Source organism: Microtus oregoni, unplaced genomic scaffold (genome assembly GCF_018167655.1).
Source record: "Microtus oregoni isolate MIOR12 unplaced genomic scaffold, Mior012 000021F_ref0000039, whole genome shotgun sequence".
Lineage (NCBI taxonomy): Eukaryota > Metazoa > Chordata > Mammalia > Rodentia > Cricetidae > Microtus > Microtus oregoni.
This window is the reverse complement of record NW_024543080.1, coordinates 565,209-587,764: the sequence shown is the minus strand read 5'-3', so window position 1 is coordinate 587,764 and position 22,556 is coordinate 565,209.

Genomic DNA, 22,556 nt, shown 5'->3' with positions numbered 1-22,556 from the left:
TATCTAAGTATGGCAGGGGAAACACAACACAAAGGCTCAGGAGACTTCAGGTAGGCGCAGGAGAGGGCAGTGGAAGGAGACAAGTGGTGGGGATGGGGGACCAAGAGGAAAAGGTCTCGAAGGGACTGTGGCAGTAAGGATGGCCGGGAGTGGCTAAATTCTAGGTCTATTTCAAAAGACAAGTGATAAGATTTGTTTTTTAAAGACGCTGATGTTGGAGAGAAGAGATGGAGTGGAAGAAGACACCAGAATGGAGACACTGTTAGCTGTCATGGGCAAGAGCTGCTATCTGCGAGCAAGTAGCACATAAGGGCTTAGGCCAGAAGTCAGAGAGGCTGTTTGTGTATTTAGCCAGGGATCCCAAGTTGGGGACACTGACACGGATTAGGGGCATTGACACAGGTGCCTAGAGTTAAGGGGTGCTCCAGACAGAGGAGGCAACAGGAGTAGACATTTGGAACATGTCTGCATCTTTATGTGTGCCAGGCACACGCACTTTCCCATCTGAATTCCACAACAGGCCACAAAGCTGTTTTATCATCTCTCTTTTGCAAGCGTGATACAGTGGTCCAGAGAGACACTGGACATACTCAAGGTCACAGTGGTTCAGAGCACAGCTACCCACCGAGGCCGCGGGAGGGAGGGGAACTTACTCAGGGGTGACCCACTCGCCCATGCACTGTAAGTGTTCACACAGAAGTGAAAATTCTGTTTTTTCGTGGTCAGACTCAAGACAAACTCTAGGTGAACTGAGCTACTACCCCACTCCTGGATGAACCACATTCCCCCTGCTCCGTGAGTCTGACTGTCCATGCTTCCTTATGCCCGTGTGGCTGACTCGTGCAATATCGGCCTAGTTATGTCTTCTTAGAGGCTTCCTCAGTCCCCACAGGCCAGGAAAGGTACTCTATAATGTGCCAGTCTCCCAGTGTTCCTACCTGCTGCGTTAATGCAAACTCTCACATAGAGATCAATGCTCTTAGCCCTCACTTCATGTGAAAAGCAACTGGAGAACGTTTTAAAGAGATGAACACTGGAAACACATGGTGCAGACCCACTGACTCAGAACCTCTGGTGAGCGTTTCTATTTTGAAGGCCTTCCTACATTGTAAACATGGAGGCCTATATGGTCCTGCTTTCTGACAGGCACTGCTTTTGTCCAGGCAGGGACTGCTTTTGTCCTCCTCGTAGCTGTGTGCCGGGGAATGCTGATCCTATCTATGTCAGCTCATTGGCTCAAAGCTGATTGTGATCGAATCTACCTCATCAATAATTATTTCTGGAATGGGCATGTGGCACCGTAGTGACTAACAGGGTAGGAGAGAGAGGATGACTGTTTTTCAAAAGGAAATAATAAATGCGGAGAAGGTCCAGAGAAATTACAGTGCGGACCCAGATACTGGAATGTGGGGATGGTAAATGGGGAAGCCATGGGGAAAAGAAAAAAGGAAAGAAGGAAAAGCTGGCACTTTCTCGAAAAGTCCAATGTCAAGTGATGACGTACTCAGTACTTCTGGTGTATAGCAAAGCAGAGACCCGAATAGAAATGTGTTTGCCGCTGGAGCAGTGTAATTCATAGTAGCCAACGTGTACAATCAATGCATGTGTTCATCAATAGATGGATGCACAGACAAAGGGTTATCTGTCCATAAAGCGAGGGGCAGGAAGAGAAGACACAGGACTGTTTAGTAACCACCAGGACTTTTGGGGGTGAGGATGATAAAGGTTTGGGTGATTTGATGATGACATCCTAGTGTCTTTTCTATTACTCAATAAACAACATGACCACAAAGCAACTTGGGGGGGGGTAAGAATTTGTTTTATATTATAGCTTTCTGTCTGTAATATTAAAAAAAAAAAAGCTAAGGTAGGAGCTCAAGGCAGGAACTGCAGCAGAGATCGTGAAGGAATGCTGCTCCCCATGGCTTGCTCAGCTACTTTCCCTAATAACCTAGAACCACCTACCCGGGGAGGTACCATCCACAATGGTTGGGGTTCTCCCACATCAGTCATTAATCAGCAAAATGCCCTGCCAGACACACCCACAAGCCAATCTGGTGGAGTCAGTCCCTCCATTGAGAGTCCCTATTCCCAGGGATGGCTAGGTATGGATCAAACTGACAAAAAAACAAAACAAAAAAACTAGGGCAGATGGTTATATAGCATTGTGAATGTTCTTAAAGCCACAAACTTGTACACTTAGGAATAGTTAAGATGGTAAATATTGTGACACATACTATCACGACAAAAAAAGATGGATACGAGGAACCCTTTTCTACAACATGAAAGTCACAGGGACAGACATGGTTCCTTGTTTCATGCAGTGACCCCTTGTTCCAGCATCTGTGGCTCTGACCAGAAGCATCCAGAATGTTGGAAGGACCTTGAAAATGTCATAGAGCCCTTGTGCTAACCAGTCTGGGGCTGCTGTATCCCGGATCCTTTTCTTTGTTTAAGCCAGTTGAATCAAGATTTTTTTTCAGGAGATTCTCTAAGGACACTGTCGTACCCCACACGGATCCCTTCTTAGAATGAAAGCCCCTAATCTCCCAGCTGCTGCACTGCTGCCACTGGCCGAGAATCATGCTGCACCAGGGACAGTCCCTCCACGGATAGCCACCACAGTGACTAACAGAAGTAGACCAGTGCCTGGACCGGGTCCCTGTGGTCTTGGTCGGTTCTGCTATGGACACTACACAGAGACTAGCTTCTTCTCTTGTCCCTTCCTGGTCCCATTGCTTCCTCTGTGGATGCTCATCCTAGGAGCACTCCCAGGTGACTCCCTCTGAGCTGGCCTCTTAGGTGACTGTTGATGATAGTTTCCTACCAGATAAAAGCATCCCATCCTGCAGGAAGCTCCTTAAGCAGGGAGGCAAACAACTCAAAACGGCTTCAGAATGTTCCTGAAACTGAACCGATTCACTAGGCCCCTCCCAGCCAGAGTAAGCAATAAAAACTGAGAGTCCCTCTTAGACAAGCCAGACTGCAAAGAGAACTCTGAGACCAGACCAGCTGTCTCAAAGAAACAGAAATCAGAGGAGCTTCCCGGGAGTGGTTTAGACCATGAGTTTGAGGCCAACCTGGTCTATAAGAGCTAGTTCCAGGACAGCTAGGATTGTTGCACAGAGGAACCCTATCTCAAAAAACCAAAAGAAAAAAGAAAGGATGGATGGAAGGAAGGAAAGAAAAAGATTTTGTCTTTCTTATTTATTTATTAAAAATTTCCACCTCCTCCCATCCTCCCATTAAGAGCTTTGTCTTTCATGTGTGGTGTCTTTAAGCAAAAGCAGGAATGATTACTGTGTTCAAAACATCCCCTGAAAGCTCTGAACCCAGACTTGACCGTTCTGAGTCTTTAACATCAGTTATGCAAGGTTAACATCCCCATGGAAGGAACCCTGTTGATGGGATCTCTAGAGGCACAGTCCTGGGTCTTCCAGAAGAGAAAGGGAAGATGATAGACCACAGCACCCCAAAACCATCAGTTAGAACCTTGCTGAGCCATGGGGAAATGGCGCCCCTGTGTTCTCTCTCTCCTATTGGCTTGATCTGCCTGGTTAAACTGCACCAGGTAGAACTAAGGCTGAGGAACCATTTGTCAGGTCACGTGCCCTCCAGGACCATCCTGGCTTTTCTCTGTTTCTCCTTTCTCTGTTTCTCTCCCCCCTTATTAGTCACCATTTGTACTCAATAAACTATATGGACAATAGCCCAGCTGCTAGTGGCTGTAGCACAGGATTACTGAACTAAGCAAAAATTATTTGCAAAGTTATCTTTTAAAACCAAGTGGCTGCATTTCCAGTGGCTTTCACCTTTAGGACCCCATCTGGTTCACTCTTCCTTCATGAGATAAACCGATTTCTGCAGGAGAAGACATAACTGCTTTCCTTAATCTGGGACCCATGAAATTGAATGCAATTCATTTGTGGGTTTCCATTTTCCTGGGGGGGCAAAAGCTATAACTCTTATGACATTGTCAGAGAGATTAGCTACTCGAGGGAACGTATTTGTAGCAGAACAACTGTTTTCTTTGATGATGGTACTGTTATTTAACTGTGATTTTCTTTTTTTTTAGGATTTACAGGAGAAATTTAATTCAATTTAAAGTGTGATCCTTTTTTAAAATGAGACTGCCACCCCCAATTTTTTTGTCAGTGAAAAAATGGAGAAATAATTATAGTGACATTAGATAAGTGTGTGTTTGTGTGTATGTGTCCCCTTGATTATTCTGTCATATATATATGTGAAGATCTTGTTCTGGATAGACAACTGCCAACCAACTCTGCCACGTCTATCAGTGATAAGCAGTCAGCCAGGTTCTGAGGGGAAAGAGGCAATGCAGTCATTTAGAGGTCCCTTCAGGACCAGCCAGCCCACTCCAACTGAAAGGATTAGGTGGATGGGCCATTGTTCTCTTTGGGGACACAAGTCAACTGGCTGATCTAACATGGCCACTTTGTTCCATGTGCAAAAGGCACACCCTTCACACATGTCACATGGGCTCCATTCCTGTGTTCAAGATGTGCTGTTCTTCCAAATTGCAGAAGCCCTCACTGCTAGGTCTGCTCTCTGTTGTGACTTCACATGTTCTGAATTTCATTGTGGCTGTGCCAAGACCTGAAGGTTTTCCTACTGATTGACAGTTGACAGGCTTAGCCACGGAAACTTATGAAAAATCAGTGTTTATGGGCAGGGATGTTGGAGCACACCTGTAATCCTAGCACTTGGGAGACTGAGGTAGGAGGGTCACAAGTTCAAGTCTGTATGGACTACACCATAAGTCTGAGAGACCAGTCTAAGTTATGTAGTGAGACCCTGCCCCCATTGCAATATATGTATATACATATTCAATATATAGTATATTAATATTTTTGTTCACTTTTCTGCCCTAATAATCAAGACCTTGATCTTCTTCGGATGGTAATGGAGGTCTAAAGCTGAATTGTTAGACAGGATTCTCTAGAGGAGCAGAACCATTAGAATATATCTATATTCTTCAGACTGTCTACTTTACCACTCACTCGTTCTTCTCCTAGTGAAATTTCTGGTAACTTATCAGGGTAAGTGCTTACTTAACTTTATCAGATTGACTCACAACAGAAGCTGGGTAGTCAGTAGACTGTGCTCACTACATTATGGACAGACAGAGATCCAGGCTCCTGACATGGGAAGGGAGATACTTTAGTCCCAATCTAGTACTGACAACTTGGATGATCCCTGGAAAGTGGTTGGCATTGAGTCCACACTGAACGTGCTCCTCACCACTGAGCCAACTCTCCAGCCCCTACTTAGCAAGTCGTTGACCCTTAGTACTTCATCCAGAGTTAAGCTGCCACTTCCGGTCACCAGTGTCCCCTCCTACTCTCTCTTCTCTGTCCCCTTGGAACTCAGTTTTCTTAATCTGTGAAGAATTTGAAAATCAGAGATCGGAGTTTGTTCATTGTGTGTGCAGATCAAGAACATGGAGGTGCTCAGTGAGCCCTAGAGGGTTTGCACGTGTGTTTTATTCCTGAACCTAGGGGAAGCTCATTAATACACAAAGTACCTTAATGAGAAACCATCTTGTAGTCAGCTTAGTTAGAGGAAACTACCCTGTAGACAGCTTAGTTAGCATTGACCAAGATATGTCATGTGTCAGAGAAGGAAATTTTCATTGGTAAAAAGATGATACCTAATTGGTGGAAATGCTGTAAGTAAAGTAAGAGGCAGTACCATTGGTGGAAACACTGTGTAGGCAATGCAAGAGGCAATACCATTGGTTGAAACCCTGTGTAGGCACCTAACTTTCTTCAGCATGCTGTAACTTGGGTTTTCCTTTGTTTCTGCTGGACCACGATGGGGTTCTGTGGTGAGATTCACCAAATAGTAAGCTGTGCTGCTTGTCACTTTGAAAGACTACCGTTTCCTGCAGGGGACTGCCAGCATGTCCAAAGGGAAGCACTTGGGGTATCAAGCTGACAGAAGTGTAGCATGGTGGGTTTTGTGTTTGGTCAAGATCAGCCAATGACAGGCAGGAGATCCACCTCATTGTCTATGTTCTTGTGGGCCTCTCTCCATACCTGTGAGAGGCACCACCCTTTAGAAGACACAACCAGCCCAGTGGAAGAGTGATGTTGAGGTAGGGATGGACCATGGTGTAAGAAGAGATCTGTTGCCGGGCGGTGGTGGCGCACGCCTTTAATCCCAGCACTCAGGAGGCAGAGGCAGGTGGATCTCTGTGAGTTCGAGGCCAGCCTGGTCTACAAGAGCTAGTTCCAGGACAGGAACCAAAAAGCTACAGAGAAACCCTGTCTCGAAAAAATCCAAAAAAAAAAAAAGAAGAGATCTGTTGAAAAGAAGAAGGAAGGTGAGAACACAGCCTCCACACCACTGTGCCCACATCCGTGGGGTCAGCAAACCATGGTCTTCACCGTGAAAGAAAAGCAGCCTCAACTGTGAGCAACATTTCTCGCCTTCTATCCTGTATCATGATAGGAAAAAGAAATAATTCTTGTTAAATCACCTGCCCCCCCCCCCACAAAAAAACCAGCAAAAACCCAGATAACCCTGTCCCCTAGATTAGCAGAAAATTTGCAAAAAACATCTGTAAAACATGACTCTTAAGAAGGTCCCTCTCTCTTTCTCTCTCTCTCTCTCTCTCTCTCTCTCTCTCCCCTCTCTCTCTCTCTCTCACCCTTTCCCTCTCCCCCCCCCCCAGACAGAGTTTTGCTATGCAGCCCAGAATGGTCTTATACTCAGGGTAATCTTCATGCCTCAGCCTCCGAGTGCCAGGATTACAGTCATGTACCACTGTGCCCAGTTCACCATCTCTGCCTTGAGTGTCTACTTCCCCTAATAAACCACACTTTCTTGCTTCTCTTTCCTCTGCCTCGTCTCTGAATTATTTTTCCAAAGGTGACAAGAACCTGGAAGCGTTAGGTTGAGGTCTCAGCTTCCCCGTCTCCTCTCAGGATCTCCCTAGCCCTCATCTATCAGTATTGGTGAAAGAAAGATGGGCAGTGTGCTCACTGGCCCTCCATACACCTCCCGGAGCTAGAACAGCCAGCTACTGAGCAAACCCAGAGGGCCAGAGCAAGCCAAGGACTGTTGCTGGTGTGGTCTGCACGTGACTCACGTCTTGATACACGCATCATCGACCTGGACTGACTACTGCTTTCTGTAGACTGCATAGTAAACACGCTTCATAGTGTCCAAGGGTTGAGGGACTTCGTTAAGTTCAACAAGCAAGAAGATGAACAGGACACAGCTGTTCCCCACACACGTGTGTGTGTCATATACTTGTTCTTATATGATATATATGTATATCATAAAGTGATAATTATTAAAGAAAGACAGTCCTGCGACACTGCAGGCCTGTTGAGGAGGGACACCTAATCAATCCCAGGAAAATGGATCTCAAACTTTTCATCTCAAGACCCTTTAACATGTTAAAATACTGAGGACTCCACTGTGCTTTTGTTTGCGTGGGTTATACAGCCTTTGATATAGCTGTGTGCCTTTGAAGGAAATTTAACCCAGAAAATTGTCAGTAACCCATTAAATATTAAATAAAAAATTAGGCATTTAATGTCATATGTTAAATATATAGTGTTAATAATATAAGATGTATGAATATTAAATCAACCACCTATTGAAGCAATCTTTATTTTATAAAGGAAAATTATACTTTTTTTCAAGATAGAGTTCCTTGAAAATTATACTTTTCTAAAGTTGATTTAAAAAAAAACTCTGTGAAGTGTTTTATAAACTCACTTTTGAGTTGTATTTTTGTTGTCATTGATACTTACTTATTTGAGGCAGGGTTACCTGTAGCCAAGCTAGTCTCAAACCCTCTAGGCAGCTGAATCTGACCTTGAATTCTTGATTCTCTTGCCTCCATCTCCTAAGTGTTGAGATGCAGGTGTGCAACGTCATGTCTGAGATGCAGGTGTGCACTGCCATGTCTGAGATGCAGGTGTGCACCGTCATGTCTGAGAGTGCAGCTGTGCACCGTCATGTGTGAGATGCAGGTGTGCACCGTCATGTCTGAGAGTGCAGGTGTGCACCGCCATGTCTGAGATGCAGGTGTGCACCGTCATGTCTGAGATGCAGGTGTGCACCGTCATGTCTGAGATGCAGGTGTGCACCGTCATGTCTGAGATGCAGGTGTGCACCGTCATGTCTGAGATGCAGGTGTGCACCGTCATGTCTGAGATGCAGGTGTGCACCGCCATGTCTGAGATGCAGGTGTGCACCGTCATGTCTGAGATGCAGGTGTGCACCGCCATGTCTGAGATGCAGGTGTGCACCGCCATGTCTGAGATGCAGGTGTGCACCGTCATGTCTGAGATGCAGGTGTGCACCGCCATGTCTGAGATGCAGGTGTGCACCGTCATGTCTGAGATGCAGGTGTGCACCGTCATGTCTGAGAGTGCAGGTGTGCACCGTCATGTCTGAGATGCAGGTGTGCACCGTCATGTCTGAGATGCAGGTGTGCACCGCCATGTCTGAGATGCAGGTGTGCACCGTCATGTCTGAGATGCAGGTGTGCACCGTCATGTCTGAGAGTGCAGGTGTGCACCGTCATGTCTGAGATGCAGGTGTGCACCGTCATGTCTGAGATGCAGGTGTGCACCATCATGTCTGAGATGCAGGTGTGCACCGTCATGTCTGAGATGCAAGTGTGCACCGTCATGTCTGAGATGCAGGTGTGCACCGTCATGTCTGAGATGCAGGTGTGCACTGCCATGTCTGAGATGCAGGTGTGCACCGTCATGTCTGAGATGCAGGTGTGCACCGCCATGTCTGAGATGCAGGTGTGCACCGTCATGTCTGAGATGCAGGTATGCACCGTCATGTGTGAGAGTGCAGATGTGCACCGTCATGTCTGAGATGCAGGTGTGCACCATCATGTCTGAGATGCAGGTGTGCACTGTCATGTCTGAGATGCAGGTGTGCACTGCCATGTCTGAAATGCAGATGTTCATCGTCATGTCTGAGATGCAGATGTGCATCGTCATGTGTGAGAGTGCAGATGTGCACCGCCATGTCTGAGATGCAGGTGTGCGTCATCATGTGTGAGAGTGCAGGTGTGCACCGTCATGTGTGAAATGCAGGTGTGCACTGTCATGTGTGAGAGTGCAGGTGTGCACCATCATGTCTGAGATGCAGGTGTGCACCGTCATGTCTGAGAGTGCAGGTGTGCACCGTCATGTCTGAGATGCAGGTGTGCACCGCCATGTCTGAGATGCAGGTGTGCACCGTCATGTCTGAGATGCAGGTGTGCACCGTCATGTCTGAGATGCAGGTGTGCACCGCCATGTCTGAGATGCAGGTGTGCACCGTCATGTCTGAGATGCAGGTGTGCACCGCCATGTCTGAGATGCAGGTGTGCACCGTCATGTCTGAGATGCAGGTGTGCACCGTCATGTCTGAGAGTGCAGGTGTGCACCGTCATGTCTGAGATGCAGGTGTGCACCGTCATGTCTGAGATGCAGGTGTGCACCGTCGTGTCTGAGATGCAGGTGTGCACCGTCGTGTCTGAGATGCAGGTGTGCACCGTCGTGTCTGAGATGCAGGTGTGCACCGTCATGTCTTAGATGCAGGTGTGCATCGCCATGTGTGAGAGTGCAGGTGTGCACCATCATGTCTGAGATGCAGGTGTGTACTGCCATGTCTGAGATGCAGGTGTGCACCACCATGTCTGAGATGCAGAAGCCTGTCAGCTCCAATTCTGTAGCTATAAGACAACACAGAGGCAGAACCCAGGAGTCTGCGCTGTGCAAATCGGGTGTGGTGCAGGTTTATCAGATACCAAGAACAGTCTACTGTGTGTATACAGTCACTCTCTGGACGTCAGTATGCCTGTGTTACAGAAGCAATACACCCAAGGTCACCACTGTAACATGCGACTTACATTCCACTAAGGAGAAGTCTTGCGGGTTTTGAGAGCAAGCTGTTCTAGGTGACCTGCTGAGGGGAATCCTGCACACATGTTTTGCTTATTTACACACGAGGCATTGTCCCTTGTGGTCACCCACAAAATAGAGGAAGTGGGGATGTAAACATGCTGCTGGCAATTCAGTGAAAAGTCTGACTTCAAGTGACTCAGCCCTGCTTCAAACCAGCTTGGCCCCACTTTCAATATGCCCATGAGTGGTTTGACTCGTATTCTCCTCTCCCATCGTCCTCTCTCTTGGTATGAAGGCCTGAAGGGCTAAGAGGAAGAAAGTGTCTATCGAATAGAATCTTTATCATTTTAAGACCCTCCTCTCTAATATCCTCTTATAAGAAAAAAAAAGACCCTCCTCTGCCTGAGCACCCATGTCAGAGGGCTTCCTAATTCCTATTTCTCTCTGGAAACACTTGGCCTTTAGTGTCCAGAAATCCCCTCCTCACCAGCAGGGATTCTGAGAGCTCAATATCTCTCACTTGCCCTAAAGCTAACCATAGCCACTCAGGATGTGACCTAGCTGCTCCTGGAGCTGAACATCTCGTCATCACGAACTCCAAGTACCTATACACATGAGAAAGAGAGAGAGAGAGAGAGAGAGAGAGAGAGAGAGAGAGAGAGAGAGAGGGATTGAATTTGAAGGAGAGCAGGGAGGGCATATGGGAGAGGGGAAAAGGAAGGAGAAGTGCTATATCATATTATAATCTCAAAAAGAAAACAAAAAATCTGTGTGCATTTTTTTGATGAAATAAACAAGCCTTCAAGTTCTATCCACTAAGACAGACACACACACATGCATGTCCACACATACACACACATCCAGAAACATACAGATAGACAGTCAGACATACACATATACACCAGAGAAAGAGAGGTACAGACACACAGATAGAAACACACACACACATACACACACACACACATCCAGAGACACATAGACACACACAAAACAACAGTCAGACACATACTCTTACACAGAGAGAGAGAGATACAGATACACACACACACACACACACACACACACACACACACACACACAACCTCCCTTCCACACACACACTGCTTCTTCCGATCCCTTGACGGTAATGCTTCTGACTTTCTCTATCATGGAAGGCAGCTAAAAGCAGTTCAGGAGAGCTGGAAGGCAGCCAGCTCCACCGTTCTGTTGAGTAGATGCATGCTCTGGCAAATTGCGTTATCTCAGCCCGGCTCCTTATCAGTGCACCCCGCTCGTGATATAGGAAGCAGGCGTGGAAAGAGAAGGGCACTTAGTGCCTGATCTGAGGGAACTCCTGACACAGCTCATCCCTGCTAGGCGGATGGAGGTCGCTCTGGTCTCTCTTTCATTTCACGGGATCCTTTCTGATCTTAGGAAATGTAGCATTTCGACTAAGACATCAACTCTTAGAACACTGCAATAAGGCATTCTTTCCCTAAGAAGGAGAATGCCCATGTTCCTTTTAATTTTTCAAATTTTATGAACCCATGAAAACATGTGTTTAAGTCAAGGAGAGAGAAGAGGGTGAACTTCTACTCTCAGGGCTGGATTGTGTTAGCTATCCAGACAGTGGGCCTCTACTGGGCCTTCCTCCTCCTGTAGGCATCACGCTGGCCAACCACTCAGAAGACGGTCTCTGCAGGCTGTGGCTCCCATGGTGCTCTGCAACTTCCTGGGCCACTTGTCAGTTCTGTGTTAACCAAAGCTGCTGAAGCAGGCCAGGCCAGACGTCTGCATATCTTTCCAGTGTGTGTCAGAAGAGCTGTGATCCCTGTGGACAACAACAACAATGATTTTATGTTGTTTGGAAACAAACCAAGTAGGAAACATGTAAGGCCCACACCACAGGACTTCAAACACAGACAAAAGTGGATATTAGTGGTGGGGCTGGCACTGTAGCTTAGTGGTCGAATACTCGCCTAGCACAAGCAAGGCCCTGGGCTCACGCCACAGACCTCACATGCACACAGACAAGAGTTGAGTCTGTATGGACTCAGTTCCTGAAGAGAAGCACAGACGGAGAGATGTCGCTTCCATAAAACTGCCAGGACTTCCATCCACCTTGGTCCTTGCGGGCAGGGAGTGCCTCAGCTTCTGATAAAATCATCACAGAGAGTCACTTTTGATGAGAACAGAAGATAAAAACTACATAAGCGTCTTAAGGCAAGGTCTCCAAAAGCCTCGGTTCTAGGGCAGTCCTTGCTGAAGGCCAGAAGAGGGCTCTGACTTAGTTCCTTGTTCTCTCTCCTCCTTAAAGAGCTCTTACCCTAGACCAGTGGTTCTCAGCCCTCCTAATGCTGTGGCCCTTTAACACAGCTCCTCATGTTGTAATGACCCCAACCATAAAATTATTTTTGTTGCCACTTCATAACTGTGATTTTGCCACTGCCATGAATCATAATGCAAATATCTATCTGGTGTGCAATCCTCCCAAAAGGGTCGTGACCCACAGAGCTCTCTAGGTAGGTGTCATTGAGACGCCAATCTAGACATAAACTCCCGATGTGGGATTCCCCTTTGTATGCTGTGAATACCGTTGATTTAATGAGTAAAGCTGTTTCAGCCAGTGGCTTAGCAGAATAGAGCAAGGCAGGAATTCCAAGCAGCTAGAGGAGGAAAGAAGGCGGAGTCAGAGAGAAGCCATGTCGCTGCCGCAGGAGACAGACACCAGACGCCAAATAGAACCTTATTGGTAGGCCACAAACATGTGGCAATACAGAGATTAATATAAATGAGTTAATTTAAGGTATAAGAGCTAGCTAGCTATACACTTAAGTGACTGGCCAAGCAGTGTTTTAAATAATACAGTTTCTGTGTGGTTATTTTGGGTCTGGGTGGCCTCCGACAACAAACTCCATGATAGAGATGGATTATATCTATTTCCCAATTTCAGCCCATCTCCTCAATGATGTGAGGGTCCTCCCACCCCCAATTAAGAGATCAATGTAACAGGCACCTTAAAGATCTTCCAGGATGGACCTTCCCTAATGGAATCTACCTCTGGTCCTGGGTGAAGACATGACCTCCTGAACTGCTACAGAGATTAGAACATTATATACGGCTGTGTCCTCCGTTAAGAGTCAACCCTTTAAGACGGTTAGATCACCTAAAGCCAGGTGAAAGAGAGGAATAGTTATCTGCTTAATGAGATAAGGTTTCCTTCCCGGGAACCCTGCCCTCTGTGCACTCACTTATAGGGCTGCCACCATGTAGCTAAGCCTGCCTGCTGCTGAGTCATGCTGCTGCTTGCTGACATCCACTGCTGAATATGCCAGCCTGACTCAAAGGACACATCTTTCTCTGTTCCTCTCCTCCATCTCCCTCCCTCCATCTGCTGCCAACATTCATAGCTTGAATGCCATTGTCCTTCTCTCTCAAAGTCTGGCCAAATTATTTATTAAGACGACTAAGAACCCAAAGGGGGCGCCCCAGTTTCCTTCCTATTATAGGGCACCCAATGTGGGGCTCTCTAAAACTTCCAGCAACCCTTTCATGTGTAGACAGGATGGTGGTGGGGTCTCTGGCTGGTCTTCATTTATGTCTTTACTTACCAGTCACGGTATAAGATCACAGGGACCATCTCTCTTCTCCCTCTATGTTTCCCTCTTAGTACAGAAATGCCTCTGCTTATAAATTTTCCATTAAAGATGGTCACAGGTACGAACAAAACAGAGTTTAGGAGACCCACACTGCCCACTGTGGCAGATGGCGTTAGTAGCCACACACTGCTGGTTACGCGGGGTATGAGAACAAGATTTGTACACAGCCTGGGATATTTCATGAGCATCAGTGCATTGTCAGTTTGAAGAGTATAAAAATGAATGTCTGTTAAAACACTGCTAAAAAGAGGCACATGCTTAGGATTGGGGAAAAAGTAGAGATTTTTTTCAAATTCGCAAGTCAGGGGACAATGCTAAATGTTAGAAGGAGCCTGTGGCAAAACTGGGGGGAAATGAAGTCCAAAGAGTGAGTGATGATTTAGAAGCAAAGAGTGGAAATGGAAAAATGAAAAGGGCAACTTGTGGGGTCGCAGCTAAAGGTTAGCAGCAACAAGTGATCGTGGTCTAAGCTCTTTAGTGCTGGGAAAGGCCAGGAGTTCAGGAGGGAAGATAAGACAGAGCCTGTGGATGACAAATCGGATAGAAGCCAGGGTAGTTCCGGGGGCCGAGAGCTGCACATTCAGGCCATCAGAACACCAGAGCAGCAAATGGCTGGATGGCAGTGGAGGTGTCACCATCCCTGCAGGAGTAACAGTATTCAAAGAGACGCCTGTGCCTCTTTCTTCAGCCATCAGACTAGAGAGACAGTAATTGGAAATTCCCCAAGGACTTGAAATTTCCTCGGGAGTCTCATATTTGGAAAGAGAAAGATTTAAGGTCTGATGCCCACCTGGGGAAGAACCTGTCTCTCAGGAAGGGATTTTACAAAGTGCTGACCACTGTAGGACATGTCAGGAGGCAGGTTCCGAGACAGTAAGGCAGTTTGGTTAGGACCATACCAGGACCAGGACTGCTTAGCCATCATTCCTCTTGCCTTCTGTTTAACCCAAAATGTCATGCCAATACCCCCGCTGGGGAGGCTGTTCCTGAAGCTCTTTGTTCTTCTTCCCATTGTGGTCACAAGGAGTAAATCTCCCTTTTCTGCTTCTCATTATTAATTGTCTTTTTAAATTGGCATACTGAAGGCCAATGGCCAAGGCCAGCTGGTTAGGACTGTCAGGGCATAGGCTTTGAGCTCCAGTAACAAGGAGCTGTAGACAGCAGAAGTCACAGTGAGGACGGCATGCAGCAGAAGACGAAGAAGTGTGTTCCTAGTTTAAAGCTTTTTGGGGGGCACTGCTGCCTGTAGCTATGGAGATGAGTCCAGACATCAGTAACTTAAGTGGATCTTAGTCATTTGGGGGTGATTTCAAGGAATGGAAACTAGGGGCTGAGAATATGGCTCAACAGTTAAGAGCATGTACTGCTCTTGCAGAGGAAGCAAGTTTGACTCCCAGGACCCACGTTGGATGCCTCACAATCACCTGTAGCTGCAGACCCAGAGGGACCAGGTGCCTCTGGCCTTTGTTGACACACTCGTGTTTCCAACCCCCTACATAAACACATAAACAAATAAACCTTTAAAGAAGAGGAAGAGTTATGCCTTTAAAAGGACAGAAATGGCAGCTGGGTGTGGCGGTGCATGCCTATAATCCTAGAACCGGGCAGGCTGAGTCAGAAGGATCATGAGTTTAAGTCCAGCTTGGCTATGAAGTAAGATATGGTCTTAAATAAAAAGCCATACAAATGACTTTTTGGGACCTAAACTCTTCATATGTGGAATGGCTACACTACAATGCTGTGTATGCAATTAAAAACACAGATATTCCATGTTCGCCTCCTCAGTAAGCTCACCCATAGTAAGTAACTCATTCAGCTATTTTGGAAGGGGGCTATTAACTCCATCATCATTTATCACTGCGGAAACAGAATCTCAGAGAGAGGATGAACGCATGGGCATTTTCCTTCTCGTATCTTACACTTCTGCAGCCGCCTCCCCGTGCGGACCGATTAAGTGAGCTAATATCTCGAGGCCAATCCAGACGATAATTCTGTCTGTGCTTCATGCCATTTAAAATTGTTTTGGTGTTTTGATTTCCTGTGTCACGTTAGTTCATGTCTTACTGTGAGTCTGGCCTTCAGAATACCTCCAGGGACCTGGAAGGAGCATGTGGCACCAGGCAGCAATTCTAAGATTGGCTTTAGTGATTCTGTGACAGTTAAGTGGTGTGCTCTGAGAATGTGCTCCTGATAGCTCTCAAAAAGCATGTCACAACACAGCCTCTCGGTTGAGGGCTCCTCCTTGTTTGGGGACATTTTTGTATGAATAAAGAAGGAAAATTACTGACGGTTCTGCCCAGGCATTCTCAGACAGGGGTTAGCCTTTCCAGCGATCCTGTATAAACTGTGTGCCCAAGAAAACTCCATACAGGTCAACCTAATCCTCCCTTAACACACATGGTTGGATAGAAGAGAATAAAATGGGACCAAGTAATTAGAAAATATTGTGTCAGAGGCGGGGAATATTCTCGAAGCTCTGACATGGCAGCCCACAGGTGGCTAATCTAAATATTCATTTGGGGTATCGAACAGCTATCAACAAACTCATTTTGAAGACAATATTTTCACTTCAACTGTCAACCAGCAATGGGTCTCCACAATACGTGGCTTTCAGCCATTGTGTCGGTAAGAGAGAAGTGTACTTAACTTAACAAGTACCAATGATTCACACCCTTTCCATTATAAAGGGAGCCCAGAGTCATTCTTTCGAAAAACTAGTTGTCGCAAAAGACATTAACCTCGTAAATCATTTCTTGGAAAAACTAAGAAGTTGTGAGGCAAACTGCTTTGTGGTGACCCAGTTCGTCTCTTAGATGCAGGCACTGTGATTTCAGGCGCTTTTTGTTTAGACAAAGCTTCTCTCTTATGCCCCTCCTAGCTGTGTATCAGCCGGATTTTTCATAAAGTGTGGAGCATTAACTGTTATTACACATAGAGTTCGGGTTGCTTGAGACAGGATCTCAGGTAGACCAGTAGACCGGATTCTGTGTCCTTCCTACCTTTGTCCAGCAGAAGTAGAGTGTGCATCAAGCTAAACTCCTACCCATTGACTCCCACTTCAGGATCAGGAGAGAAAAACCTGGGAACAGGTGTGAGACCAGACCTGCCCTTTGCTGCATAGAACTGCAGGGATGGTCAATTGTGTTAGGGGGCCAGCGGGACATCCTGTCTTTTCCCCCAGAGCTGTCTCCTGCAAGGCAAAAATCCTAGGCTACTCAGATAAAATAGAAAACCTGGCCTTTGGAATAAGACAAAAGAATATTGATTTAGATAAGCAATAAAAATAAATCAGATTTAGAGAAGGGGGTATAAAAAAAACTATGCCCAGAAAGGCAACAAGCCAACACTGTTGAAAGAGGTGAAAAAAAAAAGTTTTAGGTCCTTAAGGAAGAGTCAGGAGATCCTCTTTACCCATAATTCTCTACTGGTCCAAAGCACGGGTCTTTTATTACTGGGAAGGAGGCAAGTAGGCTGAGAACTGTGATCCCAAGATTCAGACCAAAACTCCATGGCCAAGATTGATTCTGGACAGGCTAGCAAAGAAGCCCACACTCTTCCAATAAGCAGGGAGACAAGCAGGGGGTAGCCAGGGCAGAAAGAGCAAAGGGAGGTAGCCTCGGGTGCATCCTTAGCTTGCATGGTTGAGAGCTGAGGGCTGAGGATTTAGAAAACTGCTCTGGCACCCTGGACTCCCCACCTGGAAACATCAGCCAACCACTGAAGCTTGTGGAGCACCCACTGAAGCTTGTGGAGCACCCCCTGAAGCTTGTGGAACACCCACACTGGTTAGAGCAATGGCAGCATCTGATGCAGATCAGCCCCTGGTTAACTGGCTCATTCTGTAATCCCTGCCACTCATTCACACAATAGCAGCCTGAAAAATAAGGTATTCTCAAGAATAAAAGTAATTGACCTTGATCTCTTTTTGTTCTTTTATGGTGACAGTATTTACGTCTTGGGAGTCAGGTCTCTCCCATCATGCAGGTGCCCGGGAGCAACCCCAAGCTCAACAGCAAATTTATTTACCCACTGAGCCACTTCACCCACCCACATCCGAAGTCTTAGAGAAGAAACAGGGGATAACTAATGCTGCTCTTGGCTATTGTTAAAAATCTTTGCCTGAAGGCTTGGAGCTAAAGCCATATACCTTCCTGGAAGGATTTTGCAATAGATTAAAATAGTAATCCCTCTTTAGTCTGGAAAGTATTTATTGGAAAGAGAATAGCTTGTGAAAACAATCACTTATTCTTTTGACTTGGTTAATCAGAGCAATGGAGAGCTAGGGTATTTAAAATTCAGGTCCAGGATCCAAGTTTCATCATCTGCATGGCAAAATTATTGAAAGGATCAGAAATAATTTGTGTAAAGAACAAATGTAAATACACAGTTAACAAATGAGGCTGTCATTGGCTACTAAAGTGAATCAGGATGCCCAGCGAGTCCCTCACTGTTATCAACAGTCAAGGTGGGGTTGCACCCACAGACAGCAGCGCCCGCACTCCCTGACTCCTGCTGGAGAAGGTCTCCCACGCTGCGGGAGAAAGCACTTTCTCATTCTTCCAGGGGAATTTCCTGTACACAGACACGAACAATGTGGGGAAAGAAAAGTGAGTACTAACGCAGTTGTTGTACACATGCACACACTTACACACTCACACACCCCCATACACAAACACACATGCATGTACACATACACACATGCACGCGTGCACACATGCACACACAGTCTCCCAACACTCAAGTAGGGAAATTCCCTTACACACAGAGAGAGACAAGTGACATTTTGAGTTGGAAAGTTTTTTAAAGTCAAAACAAGCCGTTGAATTGTCTGCCAGCCACACTGACTGCTTCCTGAAATTTGAACCACTAAGAGGGAAACTTTTGTATTGAGACTGTCAGCTGGGCCCCAATGCATCTCTGTCCTGCACTCAGATGATCCAGCAATCAAAGTCTCCTTCAAAGGACCAAGAGCTGAGTAACTGCAGAGAGAGAACGGCTTATCCCTTCCACCCACTTTCAGCAGAAAGGAATAATGAGACATGGGATACACTTGGAGAGTTGATTTTTATTAAGTCTGTGGAGCTGAATTCGTTCAGAATTTTCATCTTTGGCGACTCTATCTGGGTGCAGGGGAAATACTCAAGGAAACAGAATTACTTTATTCTCAACATTTTTGTAGAGCTAAGATAAGATGCAGAGAGATGAAGTTAAGTGGAGTGAGATGGTCTGGGATTCAGGGCTTGAAACCAAAGACAGGCTGCTTCCGTCAAAGGGAACATGAGACCAACAAGAAATAGTTATTTTCATAGGGATATTTAGAAAGATTAAATCAAAGCAAGATGGTGAAGTGAGGAGAGCCTACAAAAGGGTGAGAAACAGAAACTCTCTGTCTTCCTACCGGAAACAAAAGCACGGTCTGCTAAGGGACGTGACAAGTGGGTTTTTCTCTAATAAAGCTGGGAAGGAAGGGAAGCATGGGACAGAGCACACTGTGAGTTAGGGAAAGGGTCCCCATGCAGAGAAGAGCGCACAGTGAAGAGCAGAGCTGACCGGCAGGGGAAGCAAAGGAGCAAGGGGACAGACAGACAGACATCTAGGACAGATCACCAAGAACAGATCTGCTGCAGGGATAGAATTATGGGAGAGACCAAACAATGAGATGAGCAGAGAAATCAACCAGTGGTTGACAGACTCCTGGTGGAGCATCCTTCTCTTGCATCCCAGATCCAAGTTGAGAAGCTCTAGAAAGAAGGACCAAATGGCTTCCTGAATATTGCTCTCTTATTCACTGTTCAGTCCCCAGCATCTTCACCAATGACTGGGGTATAATGAACACTCAGTATAGTAAGTGTTCAGTGAGTTAAAGAAGTAACATGTGAAGGAAACAGAGTGAGGATAAATTACCCGACAAAGTACCGCATAGCGCTTGGTATCCGTTATCAAACGGTAGGTTCTCAGGCGGGATGGCAAGGAACTGGTTCTGCTGTAATTGAACCAAATTTAGTTTTCCATAATTCAGGAACTGCCCAGGACCCAAATGAAACAGGAAGTGTGCTAAGCCAAGAGGGGATGACTTTGGGAGTTGGTCGTGGAGACATCTGTAGTCTCCACATCGCCCCTAAGACTCAAGCACACATTCAGTGTCTGCATGTCATCACTTGACCTCCTTTGGAGATCATTTCTATAGTTTCCATACAATACAAATAACCAACCAAAGTCCTGAATATGTTCAGCCATTCAAAGCCACTACTGTCTGAATAAGAAATGGTCGATCAGTCTAACAATTGGCAGGGAAGGATCCATGATAAATGGCCTCAGAAGAGGCAGATTTCCTAACAGTCCTCCACAGAATCAAAATTAAAGGCAGAGGGGTTGCCCAAGGAATGTGGGGCCAGGATGGTTATGAATCTCCAATGATTCATCTTCCCCACAGAAATCCCCAAAGTGGAAGACAATGCTGGCAAGGATGGGTTGGCGCAGATGGCCTTCCTGCTTTGCCTGGGGTATACCAGATGGCCTGACTGCTCCACCCTGAGGAGATCATGCTCAAAATATAGGGATATACTTAGGTTCTGGGCAAATGCGGAGTTTTAAAGTAAAAAGCTGAACAGGTTGAAAATTTAACAATCCTTAGAGCAGTGAAATAAACAAAGTCCCAGGGTAAACTCCTGTACCTGTCCCGGAAGACAACTGGAAAACACCAGAAGTTACAACACAAGAAACAATTGTCTCCACAAAACCTGGTGCTGATGCAGAGAAACCTGAGCTTAACTGATGAGTTAAGATGGATGGGTGTATATGTGGGAGCTGATACTCCCAGGTGACCTCATCCTAAGTGGCTCTGTTGCTTTTGTGACTTTTAAGTCCAGGAGCTTGAGTAGGTTTCCACAGTAGAACCACACACACACACACACACACACACACACACACACACACACACACACTTCCCTTGTACTTAGATGTAGAGGGAGGAAAAGGGGCCATTTTTTTCTTTTTTTATTTTCTTGAAAAGAGATTTTTTTCTCATGTAATACATCCTGACTATGGTTCCCCTCCCTCTACTCCCTCCAGTCCCAACCCACCTCCCATTCAAATCTGCGCTTTTTCTCTCTCTCATTAGAAAAGAACGGGCTTCTGAGAGATAATGACCAAACATAACCAAACACTAAACAAAAACCATCACGTCGAAGTTGGACAAGGCAAACCAACAGAAGGAATAGAGTCGCAAGTGCAAGAATCAGAGACCTGCTCGGTCACACTCAGGAGTCCCATAAAAACATTAAGCTGCAAGCTATAATAGAAACGAGGACCAGGTGCAGAACCTTGCTGGCCCTGCCCTTGCTGAATTCAGCCTCTGGAGGGAGCCATTTCTTAAATGCACCAGCTTATTCTGTTCTTTAACAATGTCCACCAGAAAGAGAAACTAGCTATAGAGGACATGCTGGTGCTCTCTCAGAACATTGGCATGGGTACAGGAAAATATGCAACTAAAGCTAGATATAGCCTTCCACACGTGACGAGGGAACATTTGCTCTAAAAAAAAAAAAAAGCCTAAAAGAATGAGGAACACTTGCGACATTCTCAATGCAAGGGCCTAGGTGCCCTAAGACGGAGGCCTAGTCACAGAACTACAGGGGGCTCCCCTTCCCTGACTCCTCACTTCCACACTCCCAAAAGCTGAGGCTATGCACAAACTCTACCCAGTATATTGTGTCTAGAGAACAAAAGAAAAAGTGCAAGGTATACTGAAGACAAAAGCAGTGTGCAGAGGCAGAGGAGGTGTCAGAAGGAGCTGCAGCAGAGATGGCAGAGTTATCAGGCAGGGGACTGGGAGCAACTATGTGACTAGCTAGGTGCTCTACCCCATGAAACAGGCACCCAGTGAGAGTATAGGCGGAAAATCAGTAATCGTGGTCGCAGCCTTGCCGGCCCACAAAACCCAGAAATGATACTACAGCAGAGGCAAAGATCCGCCATGGGCTTTTAGGATTTGTAGACACAGCTGGGGAGAGTCTTCAAGAGCCAGGAGTCAAGTCTACAAGCCTTAACAAGCTGTTGGGGTAGCAGAACAATAGAAGACAGGAGGGAGGCAGGAGAGATGGCTAAAGCAATAAGGCAGACTTTCCAGGAAGCTCAGAGAATACAAAGCAGGTAAATGGGGGTAGGGAGAAGAACGTCAGACAGAAATAAACAATCCTATATGTAGGGTGACAAAAGAAATCAAAGACACTATTGAGGGGGCGTAGGGTGGAAGGAGGGGGAGGGAAATGGGAGGCTGGGAGGAGGTGGAAACTTGTTTTTTTTTCCCTCCTTTTCTCAATAAAAAAAAAACTGAAAAAAAAATCAAAGACACAGAAAAATACTGAAATAGTCTGGAAGGGAATAATACAAGCCCCTTTACCTATACAGAGGCTATGATAAAAACATCACTGAGCAAGCAAGAAGACAGTAGGCTGAAGGTCTTGACGTTTTAAAAGGAGAAAGCATTAAATGAAATTATCCCTGAAGAGTGGGGAAAAACAAGCATTCTCAGACCTAGAAAACTGATGGGGTCTGTTGCCTGCGTCTGCATTTCACAAAACAGGAAAAGGAGTCCAGAAGTAAGAAAGAGAACCATGCAGGTCAGAAACGCAGTGTGCAGAAAGAAAGGAAAAAACACCAAAGAAGGACGAGTAACTGAAAAAAGAAACATAAATGTTTAAAGTAATAAGAGCAGAAGAGTGTCTACACGTGTCCTTATCTACATATGGAGATCTATAAATGTATATTTAGAGATAAAGAGGCCTTCTGTGTGCTTACGGATAAGGGAAATGAGTAAAACAGAGGCATCAGGGACAGGGGAGGAATTCAAATGTCTTCATTGAATACGGAATGCTAGATGTGAGGTAATATAGAATCATTTCAAAGTGAACTCGAATTAGACATTATAAGCTTCATATATTATAAGCTTTAGAGCAACCGCTAAATTTATTTTTTAAGGGTAACATACCTGCTATTCAAAAAAGACAATGTAATCATAAAATATTCG